Below are 11,635 nucleotides of genomic sequence, written 5' to 3' on the forward strand. Positions count from 1 at the left end.
TAACTTAGAATAAGATCCAGTTTTCTCATCTTGTCTATAAACCCCTTTATGGCTCAGTTCTAGCTCACCACTCTGACCACATCTCTTATTCCCTTCCTCTCTCTCTCTTCTGACACGGAGAAGTCCACACTGGCTTTCTCTCTGTTTCTTGAATATACCAACCTCATTCCAACATCAGGGATCTTGCATTTGCTGAACCCTCTGACTGGGATGTTTGTCCTCCAGATACTTGCATGGCTGACTCCCTCACTTCCAACAGACACCTGCTCAAATGTTGCCCATCTGAGAAGATTTCCTGCATATCTGGTTTAAAATAGTCCATTCCCTCTTCCCACCTGGCCACCTGCTACCTCCTTCCTCTGCTTTATTTTACTTAATAGCACCTATCACTACCAATTAATATATTTTACAATTTTTTTTATTTGTTGTTTGTCTCTCCTTCTAGAACATAAATTTCACAAGGACAGGAACTTTTTCTTACTTACTATTAAAATTCACAGAACTCTTAACACTGCCAGGTACATGGTAGACTTCAAAAAATTATATTTGTTTTGAATGAATGAATGAATAAATGATACCTGAGATTTTCACACTTACTGTCTGTGCAAATATGGGCAAATTATTTTAATTTTTGAGTTCAGTTTCCTTGTCTGTGAAATGGAGACAGCAGTCCCTGAATTTTCTACTTTCCTGGGTTATCGTGAGGACCAAATCAGATTGCGACTGCAAGTATGCCTTCCAAACAACAAAGAACTATGGAAATATTACATAGGATTATTGATACATTATCCTATTTCAGACACCAGGCAAATTTTTGGCCAAACTCTGAGAGAAAACTGTGTCTCTGATGGACTTTACCTCATTTTTCTATTACCATTTCCCCAAAATGTGGTATATGCTTTTCTCCTCTTGAATCCAGGCACTTCCTCTTATTTGTAGAATAGGAAGAGTAATACAAACCTGGGTTATCTCCAAATCTGCCACAGCTGACCTTGGAGAAGTTCCTTAACCTTCTGAGGCTCAGATTCTTTATCCATTAAATAGTGATTATGAAGAACTGATTTCGTAAAGCTATTATGAGGCTGTAATGAGTCATGCATATGAAGAACTTTGAAGATTGAGTGGGATATAGTAATCTTGTAATAAGTGTTAGTTATTGTTATTCACTTAACTATTGACTGCCTGTGCAAATGATACTTCATACATTTTTGTATGTGGATCAGATGAGGGAAGGTATGCCCATTACTTAGAATGGTGCTGGAAGCCTCACAGGTGCTTAATAAATAATTACCATTATAATTAGTAGTGGTGGTGGTGGTCGTGGTAGCAGTAGTTCAGAACAGTTGTGAATTTCAACAAAATTGTTTTAATGGTCCATGGTCTCCTGATATAATTTTGTTCTTCTCCTTTTCCAGCATTGTGGTGCTAATTAGGAGACTTTTATATAAACCTTTTCCCTAACCATTTCAGCAAGTCACAATTCATTACACCCAAAAGCATCAGTCCAAATTCTAACATAATAAATCCCATGGCTACAGGCCCTACCCCACCCCACCCCCTGAAAAAGAGATCAATGATCTGTGGGTGTTGGTTGCAATGTAAAAGTCAAAACCTGACTACAGTTAAGTTTGTAGGGGCCCTGGCACTGCTACCTGCCTAGGAATTGATGACCTACGGTTTTCAACCTCTGCTAGAAATATGAACTGGGTTCTTGGCATAGAGTCTCCACGAAATCACCAGTGCACTACTTCCTAAATACAGATATCCCTCATTCTCTTTCTCTAAGTATGAAATGGAATCCAAACTTTGGTCAAGCTTTCAAAAGACATCCTTCTCACTAATTCTTCCCTAGGATCTCTGCTTTAATCTAAGAGAATGATAGGCTGCCATGCCAACTTCCTACATCTATTATCAATTCCGAAAAAGCTGTTCCCATTTCCTTTGAGCCACATGCTAAAACATCTTCTCACCCTCACCATAAAATCATTCAATGCTGTAAGAGGATATTATAGACTTCCACTTAAAAGTGGTGGATGGAACATAAACATTATTTCTGCTACCTCCCAGAAATTCCGATAAATATTACAGCAAAGGAATTTTTTTTTTTTTGAGATGGAGTCTCACTCTGTCACCCAGCCTGGAGGGCAATGGCCTGATCTCGGCTCACTGCAACCTCCACCTCCTGGGTTCAAGCGATTCTCCCGCCTCAGCTTCTCGAGTAGCGGAGATTACAGGCACCCGCCATCGTGCCTAGCTAATTTTTGTATTTTTAGAAGAGATGGGGTTTCCCTATGTTGACCAGGCTGTTCTCGAACTCCTGACTTCAGGTGATGCACCCTCCTTGGCCTCACAAAGTGCTGGGATTACAGGTGTGAGCCACTGTGCCCGGCTGGAAAATTTTTTTTAAGCATTAAACCTCAATGAAAAAGATAACCAGAAAGAACATAAACAAATAAAATCTGGGGCTCTAGGAAGCAGATGAACCAGTGATAACTCACTTAGCAGACCTAAGGAAGCTGAACCCCAAGCTGACAATAAGAACAAGCCCGATTTTCACTGCAGAATCCCAGGGTACCACTGGACATAGGTGGGAAGTTGAGTCTGTTGACACGATGACTGGCTGGAAGTATGTTTAAGAAGTAGATAGACCCTCCCCAGGCCTCTCATCCTGCCCCTTCCCCAACCCAGACAATTGAAAGCTTAATTCCTGGAAAGGATAAAGCATAGTGGGGCATATACAGCATTGTTGAGGGCAGGGACAGTGTACTGAACACAGGAAGATTGAGTGAGAGGTTACACACTGAGTATGAGGACCTTAGCTCTCAGAGCATAAGAAGCCAGACTTAACACTCTGCTTGCCAGAGACTGAAGCACACCTCTCTAGGAAGTCTATATACTCCAAGAAAAGATATAGCAGCACTAATAACAGAATACCCCTGGAGAAGCAGATTGGCCAAATCACCTTACAAGTAGTGAGTTCAGAGTTAACAAGTTCCACTCCCACACACTGAGTTTCTAATTTGCTTTTAAGTGTCTCATTTCAAAATGTGAGCCTTAGTCAATGGCCATCAAAACTCTGAGGAAATTCCCTAACTTGAAAAATACAATTGACTCTCCAAAAACTTAACTACTAATAGCCTACTCTTGACTGGAAGACTTACCAATAACATAAACAATCACTAAACACTTTTTTTATCATATATGTATTATATATTGTATTCTTACAATAAAGTAAGCTAGAGAAAAGAAAATCTTATGAAGAAAATCATAAGGAGGAAAAAAATATGTATTTTTTATTGAGTGGAAGTGGATCGTCACAAAGGTCCTTACCTTAGTCATCTTCACGTTGAACAGGCTAAGGAAAAGAAGCAAGAGGAAGGATTGGTCTTACTGTCTCGGGGTGGCAGAAGCAGAAGATAATCCACATATTAGCAGACTCAGGCAGTTCAAATTCATGTTATTCAAGGGTCAACTGTAAAGGCCAAAATATTATGGGGGAAAAAAAAGCAACTTATAGAAAACTCTGCAGGAAAATAAAAACTTCAAAAGGAAACTATCATCAACATCCTCAGACAAATAGGAGAAGTTATTGTAATTTATTAAATAAAAACAATATTCTGGCGAAAGGAAAACAACTGTAAAACAAGAGAGTAATTATAAATTCAAATTTGACAGCCAGAATGAAAATTTCAGTCAAATAGTTAGAAGATAAATTTAGGGAAATCTCTTAGAAAGTAGAATAAAAAGTCAAAAAGATGGAAGATACGATATAAAAGATAAGAAATATAGAAAATCATTCTAGGAGTTCATCAACTGAGTAACTGAAATTTCAGAAAAAGAACTTGAAAAATAGAAGAAAAAGGACACAAGAAATAATCCAAGAAATTTATCAGTACTGAAGGGCATTAGTTTCTAGACTTAAAAGGTACAGTAAATATTCAGTACAATAGATAAAAATAAACTCACACCAAGTTCCATCATCTTAAACTTTCAGAACAATAGACATAAAAGAGGGAATTTTAAAACTTTTCAGAAAAAGGTAAAAATGATTGCTCAAAATACCAAAATGACTGTGAATTTCTCAACAGCCCCAGTAGAAGCAAAAAGGTAATGTAACAATGACTTTAGAATTCTGTAGAAAAAAATTATTTCTAGCCTAGAATTCTACACCTATCAAAGTTAACAATTAAATATTTGGGTGGGATACAAACATTTCAGACATAAGTCTCAAAACAATTACCTGCCGTGAGCCCATACTGGAGATCCTTTTGTAGTTCATAAGCATGATGATCGGGTGTTCATGTCCGAGCATGAGATGTGCCTCCCTCAAACCTTGTTGTGACGTTGGCACATTTCCCATCTGATGTGAAAAAGGAAAAAAAAAAAAAAAGAAGAAGAAGAAGCTACTAGATAAGTCCAAAATTAGGAGGCAAAGCAAGAAAGAGGAAGACATGGAGTCTGGGAAATGAGAACATCAATCCAAGAAAGAGCAAAGGAAATCCCAGAGATAAAGGCAAAGGGAGATCCAAGTACAGCCATGTACTCAGCCTAGAAATAAACTAGTCCAGGCTGGAGCAGCTCTGTAGGGTACAGGAAAGATGATCGAAAGATGGCTTTGTTAGAATACCGGATGTGAATGAGTGTATTGAGAGGAAATTTAAACAACCGAGGAGAAAGTTTGGAGTGAATTAGTGATAGAAAACAAAACAAAGGAATAAAAAACAATATAACTATTAACTCCAGGAAAACCTAAAGATTGTGCAAGAAAATAAAAGTAAGCACATTTCAGCTGTGAAGTGTATTTATAGGGACAGGAAAATATACACACTGAATATTAACCTAAGCAAAATTATGAAATAACAGTAGTGGGATAGTAAGAGCATGGGGGTTCGGGGGTTCAGTAACCGTGCATGATGGGGCATGGTAGAAGTGCTAAAAGAGGGCTAAGATAGTGAGAGGCTAACAGTTAATGCTTAAAGCGTTAGGCAAAAAAGAAGGAGCACTATAAGCATATACCAGTGACATGGAGGCAATACCAAAACAACCAGCTGCAGGAGCTGAATGTGTTGTTCTAGGAAGCAGGAAATGCTGGGTCAGAGAAGAGTCTATTATTTTTCACTATGCCTTCTAAAATTATTTAACCCTGAAAATCATGTATGTGTATAAAGTTAATCAAAATTAAAACTAAATTTTAAAATAATCATGCATCAACGATAAATTAAAAGGATGATTTTAATTTGGCTTCTCTTTTTCATGTGCACACATAGACACACGGTGCCATTTGGGCAATACATTTTGCAAAGCATCTAAATGCATGAAAATATTCCAGAAAAGTGTTAATGATGGCCTAGGCCAATCTGTCTTTTGTAAATAATTTCTCAGGCAAGTATACTAATTAGAGCTAAGACAGGCAAATGATACAACAACCCACCAATCAAGAGCATTTGCTGCTCATCTATTGAATACATAGCAATAAATATTCAACATTCTGTGGGGTAAACAACCAAGTGTAAGATATGGTTTCTGGCATTATGGATTTTATGATCCAATTAAAGACATGAAACATAAACTTTTGTAAAGTTAAATGACAGTACAAAATGTATAAATAAGGTTTTATTTAAAAAGTAAAAGATGTTGCAAGATAATACATGACTTTTGCTAAGTCAATGCCGCAAACTACAGAAGTGTTATTGTTTAGAACAAAGAAAAGTCAGGATGCAGGGAAGGGATCTCAGAGAAAAGAGATTAGAAATAGGTCTTGAAAAAATGGGCTGGATTTGAATGAATGGAGGAATGAGGGAATTCCAAATGCGGATCCAGGAAAGGAAGATGTCGTCTTGGCACCGTGAAGAGATTACAGGTTTCAGAGCCTAGGCGTTTGAGTGACAGCCTGCTCACCAGAATGGGACAGCAATTAGCCTTTGGCCTGAGGAAAGCAACTTGTTCAGAATCAAGTATTTTTATCACCCACAGTGAGGCCAAGAATCCAGTCAGATGTCCTGTTGGGATGTGTATCTGTCATTTTATGAGCTCAAAAAACCCCAGGAATGGCTTCGAATCCATGTTACAGGTCCGAGTTCCCTGGAAACAGCAATTGCCTCTTAGCAAAATCATTAATTAGGGCATTGCCTTAATTCCATTGTGAATAATAAAAATATGTGCACAGACTTCTGTACTTTGATGAAAGCATCAGGGTGTGATTTATGGGGGAAGATGCTCTCCGGGGAATATAAATACGTAAGCCTTACATACTTATAAAGTTCAAGCACATTACCTCTTCAACGGCTTTCAAAACTAAAGTGACCTCAGTTCAGTCAAATAAATAGGACAGACATGTAAATTAGCAAAAGAAGTGCTCTGACATTTATGCAAGGCTTATATCCCACGATGAACAATATCTAGATCAGTGGGAAGTCGGAAGCATTCTATATGTAGCTATCGCCAGACAAATCTAAACACTTGGTAGGCACTCAAAAAAATCTTACTGATTTTAAGTAATTAAAGGGGATCTGGTGGGCAGATACAAAAAGGCAGAAGTCGCATCATGAGGCAAGGTTGCGACTGGAGTCTTTCCAGCCAGTTCCAGAAGAGCAGGTGGTTATATCCACCAGTGCCCAGAAGAGGGCAGCCAAGAGCTGCTCAAATGGAACCTTCCTGGGAAGGACACCCACTTGGCACCAGCCGGGGTAAACTGTCCTCTCCCTGGCACACAGAACAGAATCAGCCCAGAACTGATTGGTGAAGAAGTTTGGGGAGAAAAAAAGCAGGGGTGGGAAACATGGGCTAAAGGTGTTCAAGACAGATGAAGAACCAGACCAAGAAGAATCATGGAGAAACCAGAGAATGGAAAAGAAAGACAGCAGCCGGAGGTCAAAGGAACAAGGCACAGGAGTGCAGCAGCCCTGACCTTGCCACTCCCCTGCTCAAAAGAGTTCAATGGCTCCCTACTGTCCATCACACAAACTTCGTAGCCTGACATTCCGGGTCCCACTCTAATCTAACCCTAACCCACCTTAAGAATCTTGGGATTTGCTAGGTTTTTAATCATACACTCAAGACTCCAAGCAAACCAAAGTCTTTCTTGTGACTTTCTTCCTCTGTGTCTTTGTTCCTCCTGTCCCTTCACTCACTGCTCTAAACAATGAGTGGCTGCCACATACTAGTAATGGGAGGAAGGGATACAGGATCAACCAGAAGAAGTGCCCACCTTCAAAGCTGCCAGGAAGAGACAGTGCCATGTACTACCATGAGGGAAGCAAGAGTAGATGGGGTGGAGAGAGAAGTGGCTAAGTCAGGCTGTCCGAAAAGGCTTCTTTGAGGAGGTGACCACCCCCCTGAAATCACCTTGCCTTTCCTCTCCACTCATCTAAACCTTCAGCGCCTGCTGAAGGACCATCTGTTGTTTTCATCTGCCTGCCTGCCTTTTCCCACTCCTGGTAAAATATTCCATCTCCTCCTTTAGGAAACTGCTCCCTACCCCATCTGCCAGGTAGGCTGATCTGGTAATGTGGTTGATCATATTACCCCATCCTCTGATCCACAGAGGTTGATTCAAGGAAGATCCTTCAAGACAGACTAATCAGATGTCTTCCCTGGAGTTTTCCCCTCCATTTTGGAATTGAAGGAATAGCTAGCTTTCTCTTCCCCCTGGATTGGAAGCTGACAAGATAGATCCCAGAGTTGCTGATGCCATGTCCCTTGCCTCATGGAGGATTCTGAGAGAATAAACTGGAAAGAGATGGAGAGAATTGACACTATACAAATGCCAGAATTAAGTTGCCCTGAATTAGGGCAAGGCCTCTGCTCCACTGTGAGCAGCAAAAGCCCAATTCCAGAGCTTAGCCAAAGGAGTTTGTTTTTCTTGGGTAGCAGATGTTTAAAAGGCCAGTGGACAAGCTCTGCTGCTCTGGCTTCATGATGACATCAAAGACCATTTTCCTCCGCCATCCCCATCACATGACTCTCCTCATGCTCCAAAATGATTGCTACATCTCTGGGGTTATATCCACATTCCACACTGGAAGGGCAGAAAGCATGTGCCCATTGAGGGTATCCCTTTTCATCAGAAAAATAATATATTCCCAGAAAACCCAACCTGTATCCTTCTGCTTATATCTCAATGTTCAGAAGTGTCACATGGCCACCCCTCACTGCAAGGAAGTCCAAAGAGCTGAGTATTTTTAACTGGCATACTGAGACAACAGAGGAAATACACATTGTGTAAGTAACTGGTGGTATCTGCTACCAGTCCTAAATGTCTTTGTTTGCCTGCATAAACCCATAAATTCTCCTTTTTTGCTTAAGCTAGCTGGAGATGGGTGTTTGTAACTTTCAATCAAAAAGCCATGGCTAAGACACCTGCCAAATGCCACCACCACCATAGAGCCTCCCTGATCTCACTACATCAGAATGATCTTGATGTCTTCAACTTCCAACAGGTCCTTTTCCCACCAGCAACCTGAGGAAGGGAAATCACAGGGACAGGGCGATCGCACCTAGGCAGCCAAACCCCACCCCAGCAGCCAAAGCAGGCAGAAGAACCTTGCTGGAATCTAGCTCTCTTCTCTCTCTTGCTTCACCTGCGAAGGGCCACAAAAGAGCTGTTTCAAAGCCATCAGCATCATGAACCCAGCCGCTGCTATTGACCCCATATGCTGAACCCAGCAATAAATACTATCCAGGGCTTGTTGCTGGCAAGAAAGGGGAAGAGAGCAACCGCCCTGATTTGCCACTAAGACACTTAAACATAATAGGATACATCTACAGGATGAAGCACTAGAAAGGAATAGAAAGAGAATGAGGAAGCTCTGGATGCATTAATGTGAAACACTTCTAAAACCGTTACTAAGAGGAAAAAAGCTAATTGCAAAATGGTGCCCATATATATATGAGATATATAGATAGGATATATATATATATATACACATATAAAATAATCATTTGTGATAAAAGAAAGAAAAATAGTATCTGCACCAATATTTGTACCTGCAGAAAATATCTCTAGAAGAATATACAATGCAAGAGACTGGTACTTTTGGCTGCCTATAGAGTGAAGAACAGGAAGGCTACAAAATAGAAGGGCAATGTTTCTCTGTACGCTCTTTAAACCTTTTGAATTTTGGACCTAGGAGTGAACCACCTATTTGAAAAAGAATGAAAATATGTTTCTGTAAGTAAACACATTACAGTTTGTGCTGGTATGTCTGGTATGTTTTGTTTAGTTAAGGCAAAACAATAGGAAGGATGAAATTGGCAAACTGGGCTGGGAAGAGAAAAGGAAAACAGAAAAATTAGCATCCATTTAACAATAAAATAGAAATAGCATTTTGGGTGAAGGGATGCTTTTCTCATATCTTGCTTCAAGCATTTACAGACATCATTCATCCTGTCTTTTCTACAAGCTGTGGAAAAATTGATTCAATTCCTTCCAGCCTAGAGCTGAGGAAAGGCCTAAAGAGCTGAGTCTCTGACACCGCCGCATTTCCCCAACCTGGCCAGGCCACCCCATCCTTGCTCATTCTGTTTCCTGTGTCTGGAATTGCTCCCCTTTCTACTCTCTCCATTCCAAGGAGCCGCTCCAACACCTACACAGCTTCTCCATTGAAAATAGCTGTTCCAATAGACCAGGCATTGGCCTTTTCTGAAAAGAGTCAGGTGGTAAATAGTTTAGGCTTTTTTTTCATGGCTGTTCTGTCTCTGTCATAACCAGCCAACTCTGCTGTTGTAGCATGAAAGCAGTGATAGATAATACATAAACAAATGGGCATGGCTGTATTCCAATAAAACTTTATTTACAAAAACAAACAGGCTGTAATCCAGGACACTGACAACACCAAATGCTGGCAGGGATGTGGAGCAACAGGAACTCTCATTCATGGCTGGTTGAAATGCAACATGGTACAGCCACTTTGGAAGACAGCTTGGCGGTTTCTTACAACACTAAACATACTCTTGCCATATGATCCAGCAATTGCTCTCTTTGGTATTTACCCAAAACCGTTGAAAACTTATGTCCACACAAAAACCTGCACATGGATGTTTAGAGCAGCTTTATTCATAATTGCCAACACTTGGAAGCAACCAAGATGCCCTTCAGTAGGTGAATGAATAAATAAACTGGTCTATCCAGACAATGGAATAGTATTTAGCACTAAAAAGAAATGAGCTATCAAACCATGAATAGACGCGGAGGAAACATAAATGCATATTACAAAATAAAGAAGCCAGTGTGAAAAGACTACATACTGTATGATTCCAGCTACATGACCCTCAAGAAAAGGCAAAACTATGGAGACAGTAAAAAGATCAGTGGTTGCCAGGGGTTGGTGGGGGAGAAAGGGGTGAAGAGGCAGAGCACACAGGATTTTTAGGGCAGTGAAACCACTCTGATGAAACCACAATGGTGGATACACATCAGTATACATTTGTCCAAACCCATAGAATGTACACCATGAATGATCCAGAATGTAAACTATAGACTCCATGAGTGATAATGATGTGCCAATCATCAGCAGTAACAAATGTGCCTATTGGTGGGTGAAGTTGATAATGGGGGAGGCTGTGCATGTGTCAGGGCAAGGAATAAATGGGAAATCTCCCAATTATTTATGTTCCTCTGGCTCCCAGGAGGGGGAGCAGCTGTTCCCTCTGTCCACTCAAGGGGCCTCCCCACGCTGCAGGCATTCTCTGGGGTCCCTGGACCTAGGAGACTCTCCCCAGAGTACCAGTCCTCCCAGTCTCCCTGGCAAAATCAGTGCTGCCCAAACCTCCCACTCAGTGTTGCTGTGAACCTAAAACTCCTCTAAAAATAAAGTCTATTAAACAAACAAACAAACAAACAAATAGGTGGTGGCCATATTTGGCCTGTGGGCCATTGTTTGCTGACCCTTCCTTTGGACTCCAGGGAAATTTGCCATCAGTGACCATCATTCTCTGCATTACTTTATAGTAGGTGGATTTGTTGCCATTTCTTGCCCTCAGATGCAAACACTTTGAAGATAAAAACTGTCTCTTCTTATCCCATCCACTAGCCTGAATGTTGGTTGGATTAAATTGGCCTAAAGTGATGTAACCCAGCTGCCAAAGACAGAACACAGCTCATAGCTTTCTCTTTCCTGGTGCATGTCTGTTGCATCAAAGACCAGCCCTTTCACCACTTGCCTGCCATAGGCCCTGAACAACAATGTCCCTGCCTGCCCTACTACCCTGGGCACCCTGTTTCCAGAAGCTTCCAGACGAGCACAGTCGGAGAGCCTTCTCTAAGTGTTTGGTAGAGGATGTGGATTAAATAACTTTTAAAGCAAAATTCAAAAACAACAGCATTCAAAAGCACCAAATTCCAAAGCAGCATCGCTCAACCTGGCTGCCACATCTCCTTTTCTCACACATGGCCCCACTGGTTTGCAGTTTAATCGAATATTTATGTTGCTGTTAGTTTTTTGGCCCACCTACAACATTCGAATGTAGCAAACTAGCATTTATTGAGCAGCTACTACCTGCCAGTTGCTCTGAACATTTTAAAGAGATGTCCAAGGGAGGAAGAGGGGATGTTTACTTTCCATTGTGTAACTTACGGTGTGCTTTGAATTTTTTACTATGTACATTGTTGTACTATGTACTATATACATAATTTCAG

At 40.7% G+C, this 11,635-nt stretch overlaps 1 non-coding gene across 1 annotated transcript; it reads left to right on the forward strand.

The window, feature by feature from the left end:
- The first annotated feature begins 4,262 nt into the window (after positions 1–4,262).
- On the forward strand, positions 4,263–4,366 carry LOC115935711 (small nucleolar RNA U13). Its single transcript, XR_004071329.2, has one exon. It is a non-coding gene; the product is annotated as a small nucleolar RNA U13 (small nucleolar RNA).
- Positions 4,367–11,635: the final 7,269 nt, after the last annotated feature.

This window comes from Gorilla gorilla, chromosome 7, assembly GCF_029281585.2.
Source record: "Gorilla gorilla gorilla isolate KB3781 chromosome 7, NHGRI_mGorGor1-v2.1_pri, whole genome shotgun sequence".
NCBI classification, from domain to species: domain Eukaryota; kingdom Metazoa; phylum Chordata; class Mammalia; order Primates; family Hominidae; genus Gorilla; species Gorilla gorilla.